The sequence below is a fragment of the Cupressus sempervirens genome, chromosome 9 (genome assembly GCF_028749045.1).
Source record: "Cupressus sempervirens isolate cs-2001-9-10 chromosome 9, ASM2874904v1, whole genome shotgun sequence".
In the NCBI taxonomy this organism is placed as follows: domain Eukaryota; kingdom Viridiplantae; phylum Streptophyta; class Pinopsida; order Cupressales; family Cupressaceae; genus Cupressus; species Cupressus sempervirens.
The window spans coordinates 390,533,549-390,555,712 of record NC_143126.1 but is presented as its reverse complement, the minus strand read 5'-3'; the positions used below and the strand labels follow the sequence as shown (position 1 = coordinate 390,555,712).

Here is a 22,164-nt window from a genome sequence, read left to right as displayed (position 1 = left end):
ATGTATGACAAGTGTGGGAGTATGTCAGATGCTCGCCAAGTATTGCAGAAAATGGGGGAGCCGAACGGGCGGTCATGGAATAGCATGATAGGAGGTTATAGAAGGCATGGCCAAAGTGAAGAGGCGTTGGCGCTGTTTCGTCAAATGCGGAGAAGAGCTGTTTCAGCAGACGAGTTTATCTTGGCTACAATCCTCCCAGCCTGCGCCCACATGGAATGCTTGGAAGAGGGTATGCAAATCCATCAAAGCATTATTAAAGGCGGGTTCTTGGCTGATGTTGTTGTCGCGAATGCCCTTATCGACATGTATGAAAAATGTCGATGTATGAACAAGGCGCGCTATTTGTTCGATAATATGCGTATTGCAAATGTTGTATCGTGGACCGCCATGATTACAGGATACGCAAGAAACGACGCCATTGACGAGGCTTTATTACTTTTCGCAGAGATGCCTCAACGAAACGTCGTTTCGTGGGTTGCAATCATCACAGGGTGTACCCAAAACGGTCTAATTGAGAAAGCTTTGGCGATTTTTAAGGAAATGCAAATGGTTGGGGTAAAGCCCAGCTCAGAAACCTTCACAGCTGTTTTCCAAGCTTGTGCGAAAGAGAAAGAGTTGAAGCATGGCGAGGAGGTCCATCGAAGAATGGTGGAAAGTGGCGTTATTTTAGATGCTATGCTAGTGACTGCTCTGATAGATATGTATGCAAAATGTGGGAGGATACACAAAGCACGCCAAGTATTTGACAAAATGGCTAACCGAGATGCAGTCTCGTGGAATGCAATGATTGCTGGACATGCCCAAAATGGCGATCTTGACGGAGCTCTAGAACTTTTCAAGGAAATGCCTGGGCAGAATGTGGTTTCATGGACTGCACTCATTGCGGGATATGCACAAAATGGGTTTATTGAAAAGGCCTTGGACGTGTTTCGGGAAATGCAATTGGATCGGGTACAGCCTAACCCGGCAACGTTCGCCAGCATTCTCCCGGCTTGTGCCAAACTTGGAGCTTTGCAACAGGGGATGGAAATGCATCAGCAAATAGTTGAAAATAAATTTTCATCTGAAATCGTAGTTGCAAATGCCCTCATAGACATGTATGCAAAATGTGGAAGCATACAAAAGGCACACAAATTGTTTGATAGAATGCCTAACGCAAACTTGATTTCGTGGACTGCGATCATTTCAGGATATGCAATGCATGGTTATAGCAAGGACGCTTTCAAACTCTTTAATTTAATGAAGCACTCTGGAACCAACCCTGACCATGTAAGCTTTGTTTGGGTTCTGTATGCATGCAGCCATGGAGGTCTAGTAGAGGAGGGCTGTGAATACTTCAATAGCATGTTTCACTTCAATTCCGCTTTACCTAGAATAGATCACTATATATGTATGATTGACCTCCTTGGCCGTGCTGGCTATCTTGAGGAATCCCTAAATTTTATCATCAAGATGCCAATAATGCCTGATGTAGCCGTGTGGGTGAGTTTGCTTGGTGCTTGTAGATCACATAAGAACATTCAGATAGGAGAATTTGCAGCAAAACCTCTCTTTGAGTTGGATCCTAAATATGTTGCACCTTACGTTCTTCTGTCAAATATTTATGCAGAGGTGGGCAGGTGGGATGACGCTCAGAAGATGAGGAATTTGATGAAAGATAGAAGAATTCAAAAAATACCCGGATGTAGTTGGATTGAAGTTCATAAAATGGTACATGTATTTTGTGTAGGAGATAGGTCGCACCCCCAAACGCAGGAGATCTACATAAAGCTGGAGAAACTGTGTTTAGAGATGAAGGCGGCAGGGTATATACCCCATACAAAATCAGCACTGAATGATGTGGATGAGGAGGAGAAAGGATCACTCGTCTACCACCATAGTGAGAAATTGGCGATTGTGTTCGGCTTGTTAAACACGTTTCAAGGAGCAACTATTCGAGTTGTGAAAAACCTTCGAGTGTGTGTTGACTGCCACACTGCAACCAAGTTCATATCCAAGATTGCTCAAAGGGAAATTGTTGTAAGAGATGCAACCCGATTCCATCATTTCAAACATGGACAATGTTCTTGTGGAGATTATTGGTGATATGCTAAGTGCCACAGACATACTCTATAAACTGTGTAAGAATTGCAATGGTAAAGGATGAATCATAAAATTTAGTTTTCAAGTGGTGACAAAAGAAATCTTGTATAGCATGCGTCACTAGCTAGATAAGCTGATAGAAAATGAGCCTAAGGCAGGATGTACAAGTATGCATTGAACTGCTGCCTAGGAAGTAGGAAGCTCCAGTGTGAAAATCGGGGGGCTACTCAAATAGCAGGATATGAAAATTGGCGGGCTACTCAATTAGCAGGATATGGGAGTCAAGAGTTTATAATTAACCAGTGTTCGGAGATGATCTCAAGAGAATCCCTGAATGTTTAACTCCCATATCTGGCATTTTACCGTCTTCATATGTTCTTTTTTAATACTCATGCCCGAATTATATGAAGGAGCAACACAATTTCTTTAAGCTTTAAGTCAATCCGATAAAATGATAGTTGGTTTAGATCAATTCAATGACAGCTGGTTATTGATACCATGATAATTTAAATGCCAGTATATTCATATTTTTAAAATTTCTAAAAATATGATCATAGATATAATTTTTTGAGAGATAAAATAATAATAATAATTATTTAGATAAATATAAATACTAAAACATGTCCAAAGATATAAATTCTTATTATTTCTATAAATATAAATATGGAAATATGTTTGGAGATATAAATTCAATGGAATGTACCTTAACTTCTATGGATAATCATGTTTTAATAATCTGGATAATTGATGCTAAAAAATGATATAAATGGTCATTTATCTTGGAAAAAAATAGAGTCCTAATATGTAATTCTATTTGGCCGACTTTAACATTTATATGATATATTTTGCTGAATAGAAGTAGCTATATATAAGTACATTTTAGGAAGTGAATCTCATTCACTATGTCTTTAGCTAATAACTTGTAAAAAAATGTATTACAACATGTTAAAGGAAAGCACCACAATTACAACATGATACTTTAGTCTATTTTTCTTTTATCTTATGTTTCTCATATTGAAACTTTAGATAAAAGTGATTCTTGGGGGCTAAATAAGGTATTTCTATGACATGGTATTTCAATTCTTACAAAACTATTTCTTACGACATCTTAGTTTGTCACATTATTTAGACCCCTTATCATCATTTGACATTTAGAGTTGATATTATTTTATAGCCTTCCATTCATTCTATTAATATGATTATTTTCTACTGTATACTAGAATATTATAACTCAATAATATAAAATCAACATTGATGCTCACACAATCTAGAGCGAACAATACAAAAGTTTTTGAAATATTTCTTTTTGTAATGTTTTAGGGGTGGGGGGAAATTGGTTGGGACTTTTTTTTGTATCTCAATGGGTATCTAGGCTTAGTGCCAAGTTGGGGTCAACAAGGGGCAAGTTGAGGCAAGATTAATCCCACTGGGCTTTACATTAACGAGCATTGGACCCACAATGTGGGTAGAAGGGTAAATTGGCTTTAAAAAATCTTTAAACATCAGGATAAATTTTTAGGACCCAAAAATTTATAGATTTTTGCTTATCTTTGTAATTGAATTAAATAAGAAAATAGTAGGGGAGGAAGAACAAAGGAGGGTACAAAAGAGTTTACAGCCATAAATGGTTAAAGAAAGATAAGGACTCACCTTTGATTCTTTTTCTTGTTGTTATATTTTACTATAACTTTAAGAACAACTTGTTAAACTTACTTTCTTCTTCTTATTTTATATTGGTCTGAAATGCTTCTAAAATTTTCTTAATATTTAAAATTTCTTTAGCTCATTGATAATTTGTAGTAGCTACTCAATTTTTTTAATAAACTTTATTATTTTTATAACATAAGAATATTTGTAAATAAGCTCAATTATAAGCTAGTAATGCCACTATATCATTGTTATCATCTAAAAATGGTCATCTAGACTATTAGCCCCCTTCTCAGCATTTTGGCTAAATTAATTTAATCATTTATCTAGACCAAATTTCTAATAATCAATTTATTTGATTATAACCTATAGTTTGACTATGCTATCCTAATTTCATTATTTGATTAAAAGAACATGTCCCCTTTTAATTAAATAAAAGACCCCATTCTTCTAACCCACTTAAAGTGCACACATAAAGTCCTTTTTCTATTTTACAATTAAAAGAAAAGGCTTGTGAGACTTTTGTCTTATATGACAAGTCAACTTATATTCTATTGGTTGACTTGTGTGTGCACATGGATCACTCCTATTTTCGAATTCAACCGTTGATCATCCACCATCTTCATCTTGATCTCCACCGTCCGTACATCTTTAAAAGGGAGAGAGCTTTCCCCCTCAAAGGATCAATCCTCATTTTGAATATTGTTATGCTGCAGGTTTTCTAATAGGTTTCTTTGGAGCTTTGTGGAGAACTTCTATTTCTTGTCTACATTCTCTCATCCATAGCATCATGGCATTCTAGCTTAGCTTAGCTTTCATTTTTACATGTAGCTTAATCTCACATAGCTTAATAATGGTATTGTAACACTTTCATACATGTTTTAGCATAGCTCCACTTTGCATCTAATTCTAGCTTAATCTTCATTTGCATTGCATTCTTGAGGAACTCCTTGGAACATTTGCATTCTTGCATCTTGTCTTTGGAACCTCCCATTGCATGGTTTACTAGCAAGAAGAGTATCTCTAAGGCTCATTTGAGAGCCCTTGAACTTGAAATACACTCTCTTGCACTCCGTGGATAGGGAGCTCTAAGCCAGCATCCAAGCATTCCAAACTCATGGAATCGTTTGGATAGAAGGGTTTAGAGTGAGACACTTTTCGAGTGTACAATCATCACTTGTCAATTTGCAAAAAAAATCTCCAATAAAACCATACCAAAATATATGTTGCTCTTTACTGTTAGCAACGTTCTCATAGAGTATCTACATTCACTTTTTTAATTTTAGAATAATGGTAATGAGGAGTAAGAATTTAGTATAAATAATTGTAATGGTGGAGGAGGAAATGTGTGTAACCCTTATGAAACATGGGTTTGGGAAGTTGGCTACACTGAAGTCAAAGATATAATTGTACAAGTCTATTCTTAAATGCATTAGTGCAACTGTAAGGATTCGACTTTGTAAATACCATTCCATTGGTGATAGGAATTATAGATCTTGCTTTGGTCTACTGAATGTGAAGACAATCATTTCTAACAATCCTCTCAACCCTAATTGTAGGAATTGAAGATCATGGGACACGAGTAATGACAACATAAGCAAATGGATGAAGAACATGCATTCATATAGATATCTCAACCCTCTACTAACTCTGTCTTTCTATTGATTCATGTGCAATGGGACAAACAAAGAAAATCCACACATAATCACCTATTTATCCACCTATTTATCCATATGTCTATTGTGTGTATTTGATTATGGGCATGTGTTAAATTCAGAAAAGATAAATAATAGCAAAAGATGTAAGTAATAAAATTTGATTGCTTATCTCGAGAGGTTTGGTTATGAATTGTAGGAGCCAACTAATTTGTACCTAAAGAATTGTAATCTCGGGAATGCACTAGGAATTGCACATTTACATAAATGCTATAAATAAATAGAGTTCAATAAAATAAGATCTAAATTATGGATCTAAAGTATTACTTTTTTGTAAATATTTTAATATAAAATTGAGATCAACAAATTCAAAGAAAGATGTTTGCATTGTAAAAGATACTTCATTCATTTTTTGAAAGTTAGCTTTTATAATTTGCATGAAAATTCTAAGAGTGATCACATTCTGTTAGAATTTGAAGATCACATTCTTTTATAATTTGAAGTAAAACATTTAAATATGGATAATTACAAATAAACATTCATTAACTTACAAAAAAAACTAATTGTTTTAGTACCTCAACTTGTTGAATTGACTTTATGTTTGATGCTCAAATTGGATGTTAGAGAGATTTTCAAGAGCTCTAATTCTAGTCTCTTCAATCAAGTGTCTTTGGTCATTCAATTTGAGGGATATACAACAATTTTGACCTCAAATCTTGCTTTAGAGGCTTCTAAAAATAAAAACTAATGAAACCTAGAATACATTAATTTTTTAAATTTTTGACATTTCTCCATTTTCACTTATGCCAATTCCATCTTTGTACTTTTGAATTGTTGTTTGATCATTCCTCCTTGCTTGAGGGGCAATGTACCTCATTAGATTAAAATGCTGCAAAAGATGAGGGAAACACATTTGAATTTTCTCTCTAGTAAGTCACTTACCTTTATCAACACATTGGCAAACTTAACTTTACCACATGATAAAGAGGATTTTTTTGTGTCCTTAGGTTCCTCAGTGTAGCCTACGTAACATAATCCCTTTGTAGTGGTACAATAGTTCCTATATTCAATTTCATACTATAAATGTATTCAACAACTTCTCAAATATTTACTAAGGGAGAAATATAAGGCCATAGCAAGTCCACATTAAACATTGGATGAAAACACAAAAAATGGTGGCAAGTTGAGCAAAGGTGCATTTTCTCCAACATTGACAATTTTGTAAGGACCATAATGAAGGAGACAAAGCCTCTGATTGGGCTTATGGAGTTTCTCCTCCTAAAGATGCAACCATACCTTTTCCCCGACTTCACCTAAAAATGGTCATCTAGACTATTAGCCCCCCTTTCAATATTTTGGCTAAATTAATTTAATCATTTACCTAGACCAAATTGTTAATAATCAATTTATTTGATTATAACCTATAGTTTGACTATGCTATCCTAAGTTCATTATTTGATTAAAAGAACATGTCCTCTTTTAATTAAATAAAAGACCCCATTCTTCTAACCCACTTAAAGTGCACACATAAAGTCCTTTTTCTATTTTGCAATTAAAAGAAAAGGCTTTGTGACTTTTGTCTTATATGACAAGTCAACTTATATTCTATTGGTTGATTTGTGTGTGCACATGGATCACTCCTCTTTTCAAATTCCACCGTTGATCATCCACCATCTTCATCTTGATCTCTACCGTTCGTATGACTTTAAAAGGGAGAGAGCTTTCCCCCTCAAATCATCCACCCTCATTTGAATATTGTTATGCTACAAGTTTTCTAATAGGTTTCTTTGGAGCTTTGTGGATAACTTCTATTTCTTGTCTACATTCTCTCATACCATAGTATTTTAGCTTAGATTCATGTTGCATGTTAGTTTAGCTTCTATTTTGCAATAATCTATCTCACATAGCTTAATATTTGGATTGTAACACTCTCACCCATGCTTAGGATAGCTGCACTTTTCATATTCATTCTAGCTTAATTTTTATTTGCATTGCATCCTTGAAGAACTCCTTGGGACATTTGCATTCTTTCATCTTGTCTTTGGAACCTCCCATTGCATGGTTTACTAGCAAGAAGAGTATCTCTAAGGCTCATTTGAGAGCCTTCTTATTCTTGAAATATACTCTCTTGCACTCCGTGGATAGGGAGCTCTAAGCCGACATTCAAACATTCCAAACTCATGGAATCGTTTGGATTGAAGGGTTTAGAGTGGGACACTTTTGAGTGTACATTTTTGGCGCCCACCGTGGGGCTTGAATCAAGTTTCTAGCTCCATTTGCTTTCATTTCTTATCTCTAATTTTTTACAGCAGCATATTGGATCTAATCAAGTGCTTTTTTAGAATGATCACTTTGGTTTTAAGGCCAACCCATAAGTAGATTGGTTTGAAGGCCAAAAAAAAAATCTAGTTGGTTCAAAGATTTGATCATATCTTTTAAACTGCTTAGAGTTTGGGTTTGAATTTTTTTTTTGTAGGTTGGGTATGTGTCCAACATGTTTCAATCCGATTTTCAGAGAATTTTGACGTGATTTTTGGGAGTTATGATTTTTTCTTTATTTATTTTTATAAAAAGTCATTTCTAATCGCAAATCAGCATATTTTTTAGAAAAACTTACATTTTCAAATTTTTTTTTGAATTCTAAGGGGGGTACTTTCTTTGTGTTTTGACTTTTGAGGTCGTATTAGGGATCAAAAACTCGATTTTATAAATCTAACCTATTTTGATAAAATGGGTCCCTAGGGCACAAATGAAGAGATTTTTTTGAATTTCTTGCATTTTTGGGAAGCTCTCTGATTTTAATTAGGGGTATCTTCTTTTTGTTTCTATTTTTGAATCTAAAATCATAGCAAAAAAGTCTAATCTTGTTGACTAGGTCAAAAGCAAAGAGTAAAAATGAGAGCATTTGTGATTAGTTTGCACTTTCTTTACATACACTTGATTGGAAGATAACTTGGATATTTGAGGCAACTAACCACTTTTTATTGCAGTATTTTATGTTATTTCACACTAACTTGTGGTGCTAACAAGTTGTGATTGCAAGTTGCCATCTTTGTGAAAAAATTGAAACATTGTATAAAAAGAACGCATGTTAAAGCTTCAAATGCACAAGGGCTACTAATGATTGTTTGCAGGGCCGCCCAACGCATAAAAACTCAATTTTTCTTGTTCTTTACTTTTTCATGTGCGGCATATACTAGTTGTTTATTTTTAGGCACATTAAAACTTACAATTGGGATCTTTTAGTGATAGGAGAGTATGCTCTTCACCCTTGTGGTGAATCAGAAATCTTGACTTACCATTTGGTTTCAAGAGTAAGAGGCACCTGAATCTTCTTGGCGTGTTTGGGAGAAAATGATTGGAATAGGAGAGTATGCTCTTCACCCTTGTGGTGAATCAGAAATCTTGACTTTCAAAAGTTGATCCACTCTTTGTGTAGTTTAGAATCCTTTAGAGGGCTTGCTCTCGGACAACCTGAGAGGAACGACCCAAGTGGGGACAAGTAGATTACCCAGCTCTTCCAACCCACTATAAACTCAAGGCTATCAAGGACACAAAACCTTGGTAGACATAGTGTTTGTCTTCACCTAGTGTGATCGCTTATGGGATTTCGACCATAGGGAGATCACTAGGCAAGAATGCTTAAGGTACTCTTGTGGTCACGAGATCGGTTACTCATCGCAAGGTGAGGTGTCTCGTAATTGAGAGAAAGAGAAACACTATGAATGGAAGCCCTATCTAAACACCCTAAGTTAGTAACTACCCTTTTTAGCCGCTCAACTTCTTGGTGCAAGGATCGATTTTAGTGGACTACCCGGATCTCCCCAAGATTTTACACTCACCATATGTGTTCCCTTGGTTGTGCTTATGGAACTTCCATGACAAAGCCAATATCTTTTGTGGCCAACCACTTGGTGTGAGGCGAAGGAGCATCAAGCGTGGGCCAAGTTGTTGAGTAATGAACCATGACTTCTAGGTAGATATTGCTTGATGTGTTCTCGAATGTGCTAGACCTATGAAAATCTTTTGAACATACACATGACGATAGTTCTAGGGATTTCTTTTAAGACCTCACATATGCTTGTATCATGCAAGTTTGCTTTGTCTCTTGCTTGATTGTTTGAAGACTACTCCATGTATCACTATCTTTCTTGGAAAGAAATTGTTTTTGAACATCAAATTTGCTATGCTATCAATTATTGTCAAACTTTGTCAACCAAGTCAAAATGTCAAGTGCAAACATTTTCTTGTGTTACTTACTAAGGGGGGTTTCATCATTTGGCTGTGATTTGTTATGTCTCTAGTGCTTAAACATGCTTAAAGTGGCTCTTTGGTCTTAGTGCTCTTGGTCTTTTTGTCTTAATGGTCTATGCATGCTTGCTAGTTATCCTTTTGCTAAAATGGTTACCTTGATTTCTTGACTACACTCTTGGGTTGGGAACGTTGTTCACTTATTACACCACTTGCTCTATCTACTTGGCTATTTGGCTTCTTGCCTAGCTCTTGACATGAGTCACTAGTGTCGTAAGTAACTTGGACACTTTCTTGACAAGTCACTTTACTCTATCTTTACTATATTGGCAAGTGAATAATCTACCTCTCTAGTTTGGACATCAATTTATCTTATTTCACCTTGTTAGCTTCATCTAGTCTCCTTCATGCTTGATTATCTATCTACCACTATGGAATTCAAAGCTTGTGCTACCAAACCTCGACCAAATCTAGATGATCATGATATCCTCCATATCACTAAAGAGTTTCAAGATCTATATGCGCAATACAAAGAACTAGAAGAGACAAATGATATTTCTTACCTTCATCTCTCTAAGCGCATGACAGAAATGAAGTCTAAACTTGAGAAAAGGTTAGAGGAGAAGATTGCATCATTACATGAATCTTCCTTAAGGTCTTTACATGCATGTGAGTCACCTTCTTTAAGGTCATCCTCTTCTTCTAGGTCTACATGCTCTACTTCAAGACATCAAATGCCTTCATCTTCTAGATCTAAAGACCTCTTTAGAGAACAAGCAAGTGAACCCTCCTTTGAGCCTATGCTAAAATTTCATAATGGACCTATCTTTGACCAAGATAATGATGAAGACATGGATGCATACCATTCACTTGAGAAACAACAAAAGGACTCTAGACATACTTCTAATAGAACTTTTGCTCCCTTGGAAGATTTTTATGATGACACTTTGCAAATACTTCTTGGCAATAAGATCATCATGTTACCTAAGTCTAGCTCATATGAAAACCCATTCTTGGATATCTATTGTGCTTATCATCAACATAATGAGCATAATACTTCAGATTGCATTGAGCTAAAACATAAAATCCAAGATCTTATTGATAATGGAATTATTGATACCTCTAATGATTCATATGATGAGGATACTTTTCTTGAGAAAGATCATATTAATGAACCTATGTCTAGTGATGGTTTCCTTGATACCTCCACTTCTTCCAACACTTCAAAGCTTTCCAACATGCCTCCATCAAACAAAAAACCTAGTGCTTTCCATATGCAATATGCATACCCTCAAGGGCTACCTCTAAAAGAAACTCAAGCTAACCTTCACTTGGCTGCAAACCTTTTCCATGCTACTAATCCTAAATATCTTCAACCTTCATGCACTACTATGCCTAATCCATGCACTACTTCATTCATTCTTCATTCTCCCTTGTCCTTAGAAGGAGCTCCATGTCAAGAGGACTCTCAAAAAGAAAAAGCTATAAATGTCAAGAAAGATCAAGATCAAGCACCCTTTCATCTCTTTCAAGATTTTTCCCCTCCATATCCTATATCTTGTCCACCTCCTAAGTATGATGAAGATACCACTTCCATTATCTCCCTTGAGCTTACTGAAAATTATGAGAAAAGTTCCCTTCATATGCTATCCAAAGCTACTTGTCAAGATCAAAGCATCCCGTCATGTTCTACTTCTCCACATCCACTTCAAAATTGTGCTCAAGCTTCAAGTGCTTCTATTAAAAATGTTGTTCCTATCAAAGGTACTAATGAGTCTATTGATAGCTTTGACCATGTTGCTCACTCTAAAGATGTTGATATCCCTTCCCACTATCCCTTTGCATCTTCTAAATCTATCCTTGGTCCTTATCCATCTAAGCTAAAGCATTCAAACCTTCCATCCATATTGGGGTCTTATGTTCCTCCATCTCCTACATTCACTCCTAGCTTATTCCCTAGCTCTCCTATAATACCTCAAGATCAACAAAGACACTCATCCTTGATGAATTTTCACCCATCTATACATCTAAACAAGTCATATCATCCTTATTGATCCACAAATCCCAAGTCCTTTGGAAGTGAGAATAAACATAAGAATCCATCGAAAAAGAAAGATCACTATGTCCCATCTAATCGACATGTGAATGCTAAGAAGGAGAATGCACAAAAGAGACCACAAAGGTCCACTATTAAAAAAGCTAAATCAAAGAAAATATGGGTTCCTAAACCCATTATTGAAGAAATGTGTTTTGAAGTATCCAAAGGAAAATCTAAAGCTATATGGATTCCCAAGTCTCTTTTAGAAGACTTGAATATTGAAAACACTTCAAAGTTGACATTCAAGCTTCCAAAGGCTTCCATTCCATCTTCTTCCAAAAATCTTCTTAAAAATATTCCAAAGCCTTCCACTCCACCTTTTTCCAAATCTCTTCTACCACCTCATACATCTAAATCTCAAGCTATTTCATCCATGATTCCTCCATTGTTCCAATACCCTTCAAGGTGTGTGTCAATGTTGATCTTTTTCAATATTTCAGCTACCCTCATGAAATCCTCTAAAGCTTACACTTACTTTCTATACATGAACTCTTATCCTCAATATATTCTTCCTACTACAATTTCTCTTTCATCACCCTATCAACATCTTTGAGCATACCTTTCTATGGTCTTGGCTTATCATGACTTATCTTTCCTATAGAAACACTATCTACATTCAAAAAGCTTGAGCTCTTTCTAAAAATTCAAAAAAATTCAAAAAAGAAAAGAAAAAGAGAAAAAGCAAAAAAAAAAAAAAAAAGTGAAAATGTGCCTTGGTGAAAACTACTTCTTGTGGTACCTTGGTAGCAAAAGTAAAGAGAAATAAATGCGTCCTATGGTGAAAACTACATCTTCTGGTACCTTGGATAAGTACCATGATGAAAACTTGGTAAATAGGCATCACGTGTAATTCTTCTATCATCCATCTATCCCCTCTTCTATCTTTGATCTTGACAATGTTGAGCTATCTTTGCATATTGGCTATCTTATCCATGAGATTCTCTATTTGTGCTTTCTCATTCCCTCATAGCCTCCATCTTGAGCTTTATTTTTATTGCTCTATCCCATCGCTGTCCTATCTAGTTGACCCCATGAGTCTTGATCACAATATATAAAACATGGTTCTCATAGGCCTCTTGACATGTCTACTCTCTTGGATTGCACGCTTTCATGCTATCTTACTCATTGGCTTCCATTGGTTATCTTATATGCTATCTTCACCGCTTATCCTACATGCTATCTTTCTCATTACTTCCATTGCTTATCCAAAATATGCTTCAAATGACAATTCACCTCTTTTCCTAGCTTGGGTACTCCTAAGGAGTCAGTTCTTAAGGATCTATTTCGCTTGCTTCACATTTCTTTCTTATGCATTATTGCTTATCCACTGGCTTGTTTCTCCATCATGTCCTATACCTTGCTAGACATTAGGATAAAATGATGTGATCTTGCTTGAGAACTAGTAATCTCTAAAACCTTCTAAAAAATTCAAAAAATCATATATAATGCTGAAAAAATCCTAAAAATCAGAAAATGTCCTAAAAAAATGATCATCGTAGCGAAAACCTAGAAATAGGTGCTTTGCTGTATCACCAAAAAAATAAAAAATACAAAAATATAAAAAAATTGAAAAAAGTCCTGAAAAAATATGTCAAGTGGTGAAAACCTAGAAACAGGCGCTACTAGAAACCGTCACACCTATGTCTATCAATCTCAATCATCCATTTCACTACACATTTTCTGGCTTGGAATTGTTTCTTGTCCTCATCTCGAGGGAATAGCTACTTCACCTATTGAGGTATTCTTGTGCATTAGGGTTTCTTTGACAACTCACAAAACAATATTTCTCAACACTTCCCCCACCTTGACATCTAGTGTTTTTCAACACTTTTCAGATAGTTTACCTACGGTCTCCGATGTCACAATATTTCTCACTATCAGAATCAAGTCTTGAAGAAATGGCCAAGTGACTTACACACACACACACTTTAACACTTAAATGACTGAGCTATGCTGATCTTTATCTACTTTGTGTGATGTCTATGATGATTTCTTTACTATATGTTCCATCCCTAATAGTCTTTTAAGGATGTCATTGACTAGAAGACTGGGGGCATGGGGCATGTTTTCTTGATTTCTTCTTGTGGGTATACTTTGTTTGTCTATAGTGTTGTAAGCATTTATGCTTGACCTATTCAACATTTTGACTTACAAATGTATCATCTTGGGCTGTTTTGCAAGATCGCACTTAGGGTTTATCTTGGTGCTTATGCCTTGATATAGGTGTAATCTTGCTAAATTAAACTTAGGGAATCTAATCACGTAGTTATCTTGACTTACATGTCTCTGATGCTTAGATTGGATTTCCACATACCTATCTGATATCGATCATATTCATATCCTCATAGTTATACTAGTGATGGTTGTATGATCTCATGATGTCCCTAATAAATGCTCAATGATGAAATTAAGAGTTTAAATGTTATGCACTTCTTGCTGGTAAACCACTTTGCATATTAGCTTGCATTTTAGGTTCATTTTCTAGCTTAATCCTATATTCTTGCATATGGGGAGAGCTCTCTCTTCATCTTTTTGTGGACATATCAGCTAACTCCTTTCATATATTTCTTTACTTTCTTCTTGTTCATGTCTTTTCACCTTCTTAATCTTTCACTTCATCTCTTTTCTATCTTATCATCACATTATATAAAGTTTTGACCTCTTAAATAATTTCAACATCCTAGATTCATTTTTGGGATCAAAATCCAAATTCAAGTTCATCTTGATAGTCAAAATTGTCTTTTAAAATTCTACTTTCTTTTGAGCAGTTAGCTGACCCTTTGAGGTCTAATCTTCGAATCATCACTGGGGCATCTTCATTTCTTCATGTCTTCATCATTTCCATACTTCATATCTACTTCAATTCACTGTTTCATGTCTAAAATCACCTTTCTACTTGTTGCGACTTAATTTTTATGCTATATCCTTCAAGGTCAACTCTAGTCAAACTGGGGCATTTTATCAGTTTCTTATAGTCATTCTTGGGTTCTAATCATCTATCTGTCATCTTGGACATTGCTATATTCTAATTTTCTCATGTCTAACCAGTTTCTCCATCCCCTTACCTCATTTCAATTTTGATCCCGAGAGGGCAGGAATACTCTATCACTGATTGCTACAACTATCTATTTCTTAGGAGCATTTGTTTGATCTTCTCACTTGTTCTCGATCTATCTACTTTGCTAAGTGTTAGCATTCTTCTTGAATTCTAACATCATCTTTTCTTAGTGTTCAGTACTACCACTATCAGGCTGTACATTTAGGACTTGCTATCTTTTTCTACATTTCGTTCTTCAAAATTAGATATCTATATCTATCACCACCTACTTGGCTTTCTATTTTCTTTGACATAATGTGTTCCCAGATCGATCACGCATTAGTCAAAGAGGGGCAAATGTAATCACCTAAAAATGGTCATCTAGACTATTAGCCCCCTTTTCAACATTTTGGCTAAATTAATTTAATCATTTACCTAGACCAAATTGCTAATAATCAATTTATTTGATTATAACCTATAGTTTGACTATGTTATCCTAAGTTCATTATTTGATTAAAAGAACATTTCCCCTTTTAATTAAATAAAAGACCCCATTCTTCTAACCCACTTAAAGCGCACACATAAAGTCCTTTTTCTATTTTGCAATTAAAAGAAAAGGCTTTGTGACTTTTGTCTTATATGACAAGTCAACTTATATTCTATTGGTTGACTTGTGTGTGCACATGGATCACTCCTCTTTTCAAATTCCACCGTTGATCATCCACCATCTTCATCTTGATCTCTACCATCCATACGACTTTAAAAGGGAGAGAGCTTTCCCCCTCAAATCATCCACCTTCATTTGAATATTTTTATGCTACAAGTTTTCTAACAGGTTTCTTTGGAGCTTTGTGGATAACTTCTATTTCTTGTTTACATTCTCTCATACCATAGCATTTTAGCTTAGATTCATGTTGCATGTTAGTTTAGCTTCCATTTTGCAATAATCTATCTCACATAGCTTAATATTTGGATTGTAACACTCTCATCCATGCTTAGGATAGTTGCACTTTTCATATTCATTCTAGCTTAATCTTTATTTGCATTGCATCCTTGAGGAACTCCTTGGGACATTTGCATTCTTGCATCTTGTATTTGGAACCTCCCATTGCATGGTTTAAAAGCAAGAAGAGTATCTCTAAGGCTCATCTGAGAGCCTTCTTATTCTTGAAATATACTCTCTTGCACTTCATGGATAGGGAGCTCTAGGCATTCGAACATTCCAAATTCATGGAATCATTTAGATAGAAGGGTTTAGAGTGGGACACGTTTGAGTGTACAGTCATATGTTGATAATGTCTCTCCTTTTTTTTTTGTTTGTTATAGGTGACTAATATTGTCAAAAAATAAATTATGGTGAACCAACCGGTCTCATTGGAACATCAAAGGGCAATTGGTGTTGTAAACACTTTACACACTAAAAGTGTTGTCATTGATTGTCAACTGGTCAAGAAGAGAACACCATCTCATGAGTATCAATAGATATCTTCACTAGTTTGCAAAGGAGATATTGGGGACAAGAGAAAGTTTGCCATAGTTAGCATGAAGAGTCATCACTATGACATGTAAGAGAAGACATTCAAATTGGGGATTAGTATTTTGACAAGAATGACATCATGTAGAAAAGGGAAAATGATTTGAGACGAGACCCACAACAGACTAACAAAGCTACCATACTAGGCCCTACGTTATAGGTATCACAAGTTCTTCATGATCATCAATGAAAAGTCAAATTTTGAATTCACTAGGTTGTGTGGGATAATCTGCTAGGGTTTTAACACCTAGAATCAAGAAAGGGGGGGGGGGGGGGGGGGGGTGGACTTTACGCATCTAAAAAGGAGTTGATGCTGAGGAAAAGTGAGAAGTGTAAAATGTTGTGTTGAACCAGTTCAAAGATAGAATGAAATGAATCATATGAGTTGTTGACTAGAGAAAAGAGATGGAAAGATACATCCACTCGGAAGTAGAATTTGTGCACTGTAGAAAGGGGTAAGCAGAGAGAGAAAGATAGAGTGATACATAAAATATCATAGAGTTCATCCAAGTGACAAGAGGAGATCACTTTATCTTCTAAAGATATTCATTGGAGATCTATTAGGAAAGAAGTGCTACTCACTTTAGATCACATTTGATTGCTCTCTAAAAACTATAATCATTTTGTAAACTCTTTACTGAGCATGCTTCAGTAGAAAGCATATGTTTAATCCTTTAACAATGTGCTTTTCAGAAGGAGTGTTAGATCCTGTAACTAGGTATCCTTGGTAGGCTGATTGTAATCCTAACATGTTACTAATATTCTTAACTAAATGTGTTCCTAGAAGGAACAAGTTGTAGCTCTTAACATTGAAACCTTTTATATGCAGTAAAAGGGTAGTGGGTATATTATCCTCATCATGGTTTTCATCCTCTCATCAAGGGTTTCCACATACAAATCTCTATGTACATTGACGAATGCTTTCATGTGTGAGTTTGCATGCTTTTATCTTACTATTCATAGTAGTGTTAGTACTCAAGTGGCTGTTGATTAGTATACTTGAAGTGGTTGAGAAAATAACCGATTTTAGAGTTGGAAATGATTCACCCCCCTCTTTGTTATCAGGTGGGACCAATAATTGGTATCAAAGCTCAAACCTTAAAAGCCATAGGACTGCCAACTTGAGGGTAGATCAAACAACAATCATGAAGTACAAAAAGTTGTATGAAGAGGCTCTTGACACTGTTTAGGATCTATAGGAAAAGCTTGTTGGAATTCTTTTAGAATAACTGAGTGGGCGGGGGGTGGGGTGGCGAGGTGGGGGGAGTTTGAATTAGTTATTCAAGGTCCAGATGTACAAATAAAACTTTTCACAATTCAATGAACCCATAAAAAAATCTTATCCATGCATGTATTCATTGTGTATCAACTAAAACTTATATGTTACTGTCAAATTAACTTGTAGAAATGTAAAGCATGAAACACAACACATCCATCAACACATTTGACACAATGATTTAACGTGAAAATCCAATTTGGGAAAAACCACTAGTAACATGCTACTCCTTTTTCACTTTTTTGAAGTGATGACCTGTTAAAGGCCAACCTTGTTAAAGGTTACAATACACACTGTTAAATGTGACTCGGTTAAGGGATTTCAGTCACCTTGCTAAAAGCGAGCCTAGTTAGAGTACTTTAGGCCATTCACTTCGAATTCCACCCTATTAAAGGATTTTCTAATGATTGTTAAGTCAACCTTACTCCAAAGAATTTACCCTACACTGATACAATTGTTAGAAAGTACTAATAGAGCTTTGATCTAATACAACTTACAACCTTACTTGTAGATTACAGATCTTTGTTCAATCCTCAACTCTGCTTGGCTTTCATTCTTTGCAGCTTTGACAGCTTTCACCCTTCAAGCATTCATTCTCTTTAGCCTTCTTACTTAGTACACCATTGCAGATTTCTTCACTTGGGTCAATTGATGAAGCAAAACCCTTTTCCCTTCTCCTTATCATATTTTCGCATCAAACTCTAACTCTTTTTCTTCATGACCAAACATTCCTATAAATAGAAAATTAGAACATTTTCTCGCTCATTATCCATCATCAAAATTAGGGTTTTTGATGGATTAGGTAGGATACAATGTATCTACCCCATATCTTGTCCTCTCTAGAAGCTTCTCTTAGAATCCATTTGAATTTGCCTCCAAAATGGTTTAGATAAGATTCTATGCCACTAGCTCATCAATCTTATCTTCCTCCCGATTCACAAGTTCCAAGAAAAAAAACTTGTCAACTTTTATTTGGTGAATCTTTGATCTTTGTTATAATGCAATAGCTTGTCGTTATCAATCTTCTGATGCTCGACACATACTACGTCACTCGAAATCAACTAGATTTTATTGGTGCTCAACATCAATTGAAAAGTTACTTGACATCTACTAACTTGCTCAAAATCCACTAGAATTTACTTTCACTAAGCTTCAACTGAATTTTTGCTTGGCTTGAACTAGATTTGCTTGGCACCTACTATCCACTTGGTTAAGCTTGGAAAATGAACTTTGTTTAAATTTATTCTTCTGAACTTTCTACATGTAGACAACCATTTTGTAACCTCAAGTAGATCATCAATACATTATGTTATCATTGTCTTAATTGATTCTTGTACTTCATTACATAATCATAACTCAACCTTTCCTCTAGGTACTTTTGTTACACCTTGTTGATCAAATCCTCCTCATCAATCAACTAAGTGATAGTAATTGAAACATATAAGCAATTGTCTTACCAACAAATAGTAGGTTTGACATTAGTGACAAAATAATGATTGGAACACACAGTCTTGTTCAAAAATCTTTCTAATGAAATGATCTTTTTAATAAGATATTAACAATCTCCCTCTTTGACATTGATGGCAAACCAAACTAATCAACCAAGTCAAACAAATGATGAACATCTTGTTCCATCAAACTGACTAGGTTAAAACAGTAAGACAATACTAAAAGGAAAACTTGTATTTGAAATTTTTCCCTCTATCAACGACTTCCATCCTTTGATTAGGTTACAAATTATAACTCCCTCTGAGTTCCTTCTATATCTTCTCTCTTTCATACTGAATTAATCAACTGAATATCTCCCTCTTTGTTTTGATCCTTCCTCTGATTGCTTTCTACTTTCTCCCTCTTTCTTTCTTTTGATCTTTTGATCTTTTGATGATGTACTTTCTCCATTGTTCCTCTTGCACTTGATCAGTTTAGTGTACTTTCTCCCTCTTTGACAACAATTCCAAAGACATATATTCAACACTTGGCATCTTTAATATATGTAGATATAGGCTTTTGTAGGTTCTTCAATTTCTCCCTTTGTCACCTTGCTTGTGACTGATTTGTAGTTCCAGTTCTGTGATTACTTTAAGCAATTCCTAAAGGAAGATTCACCACATCAATTTGTATTAAATGAATGTCAGCTTGTTTGATGCAGGGCACTCCCTCTATCTTTTACATAGCCTTTGATAGGGGTATCGCCCCTAGTTTACCTCTTAGATACTCATAAGCATCCTTAGGTCTTTTGTGAAGATATTAGCAATTTGCTCCTTTGTGTTAATATATTCTATCTTTACCTCTTTAGCTTGAACCAATTCTCTTACATAATGATACTTGATTGCAATGTGCTTTGTCTTTGTATGCATCATAAGATTTTTTGATATATTGATAGCACTTGTATTATCACTGGTTCTATGATCTCTTCTTTCATTCTCTTAAGTAGCTATTTGATCCATACAATTTTTGTGTAGTTAATAGCAACAACAACATACTTTGCTTCAGCAGTAGATTGAGAAGTACAACTCTGCTTCTTGCTAGTCCATGTAACAAGTCTTTTGCCTAAGAAGAATGCTCTTCCACTGGTGCTTTTTCTGTCATCAATGTTTCCAACCCAATCAACATCAGTATAGGCCCTCAATTCAAACTTTTCATTCTTCTTATAGTATAAACCAAACTCTTCTGTTCCTTTCAAGTATCTCATTATCTTTTTCACAGCCATCAAATGATTCTCTCTGGGATTAGCAGAGAATATTGCAACTATCCCTATAGCTAATGAAATATTAAGTTTGATGTGTACTACATATTGCAATTTGTCAATCATGGATCTGTATAATGTTTGATTTACCTCAGAAAAATCATCATTCTTTGATAGCTTGAGTGCTATCACCATAGGTGTACTTATTGGTTTGGAATCCTCTACTCCAAATGTCTTCAATATCTCTTTGACATATTTTGATTGAGTGATATATACACCATATTTTATCTGATAAACTTTTAGTTCCACAAAGAATTTGATCTCACCAAACATTGACATTAAATTTTTTTGTTTATTTTGATTTGCAAAATCCTTACACAAAGCATCTTGTCCTCCAAATATGATATCATCAACAAATATTTCAGATAATAATATACCTTTGTCCTTATCTGTCTTCATGTACAAATTTCTATTATCATCTGTCCTTTCAAATCCAATCTTCACAAGATAAGTATGAAGTCTCTCATACCATGCTCTTGGTGCTTGTTTCAATCCATATAAGGCTTTGTGCAGTCTACATACCATGTTCTTATTATTTTTATCAACAAAACCTTTTGGCTGTTCTATGTAGACTTCTTCTAATATATCATTCAGAAATGTAGACTTTGACATCCATCTAATAAACTTTGAAACATTTATATGCAACATAAGCAAGCAAAATTCTTACTCCTTCCATTATTGCAATAGGGGAAGATGTCTCACCATAGTCAATTCCTTCTTCTTGTGCATACCCTTTGCAAACTAGTCTTTCTTTGTTCCTTGTCACTTCACCATTCTCATCTAGTTTGTTTTTGAATACCCATTTGGTGCTAATCACATTTTTGTCTTCTAGTCTTGGAACTAGACTCCATGTCTTGTTCTTCTCTATCTGCTGAGTTTCTTCTTCCATAGCCTTGTACCAGTCATCATCTTCCAATGCATCTTTCATTGTCTTAGGTTCCTTCATGCTTAACAAACATGATTCACTTCTCAATCTATTTCTTTTCATTGGACTTGCATCTTTGTCTCCAATGATTTGATCTGTAGGATGATGTCTTTTGATATATTTGGATAGTCTAGGTTTAGTTCTTGTAACTACATTTTCTCTCTCAGCTTCAATGTCACTGTGTACATCTCTGTCAAGTGTTTCAGCATCTCTTTCATGTGTGCTAATCTAAGAATTAGAATGTGTATTTTCCTTATTCTATAACTCGACATCTGAATGCAACTTGACATTCACAAGTTGTGACTTGGCAGTTATTGAGACTTGCTGTTGGTTAACAACTTGATTTGTAGCATCTTCTTTAGCAGGCATTCCTTCATAAAAATATAGAAATGATTTGTATTCTTCTAATTTCTTTGTAGGTTCAACCTCATGTACTTCTGTAAACTCATCAAAATTCACATTTGCACTTTCCACAATTTTGTTAGTGTTAGTAATTAAACACTTGTAAGCTTTACTTCTTGTGGAGTAACCAAGGAATATACCTTCTTCACTTTTTGCATCAAACTTTCCACTCCTAACATATTTAAGAATATAACATTTACTTCCAAATACCTTAAAGTATTTCACATTAGGTGGATATCCATACCATAGTTCAAAAGGCATTGAATGAATACCTTTCTTGACTTGCACACCGTTCAAGGTAATACAATAGTACTTACAACTTCTCTCTAGTACTTCAGAGCAACATTCTTCTCCATCATGAGTGTTCTCACACAATCCATTATAGACCTATTTCTTCTTTCAACAATTCCATTTTGTGAAGGGGTCCTAGGTGTAGATGTCTGTCTTTTGATTCCTCTGTCATTACAAAATATCTCAAACTCATTTGAAGTGAATTCCCCGCCTCTGTCTA

At 35.2% G+C, this 22,164-nt stretch overlaps 1 pseudogene across 1 annotated transcript; it reads left to right on the top strand.

Annotated features, from left to right (window-relative positions):
- On the top strand, positions 1–2,512 carry LOC149538904 (putative pentatricopeptide repeat-containing protein At3g23330 pseudogene; annotated as a pseudogene). The gene has a single exon (XR_016356524.1). The product of XR_016356524.1 is annotated as a putative pentatricopeptide repeat-containing protein At3g23330 pseudogene (transcript).
- Positions 2,513–22,164: the final 19,652 nt, after the last annotated feature.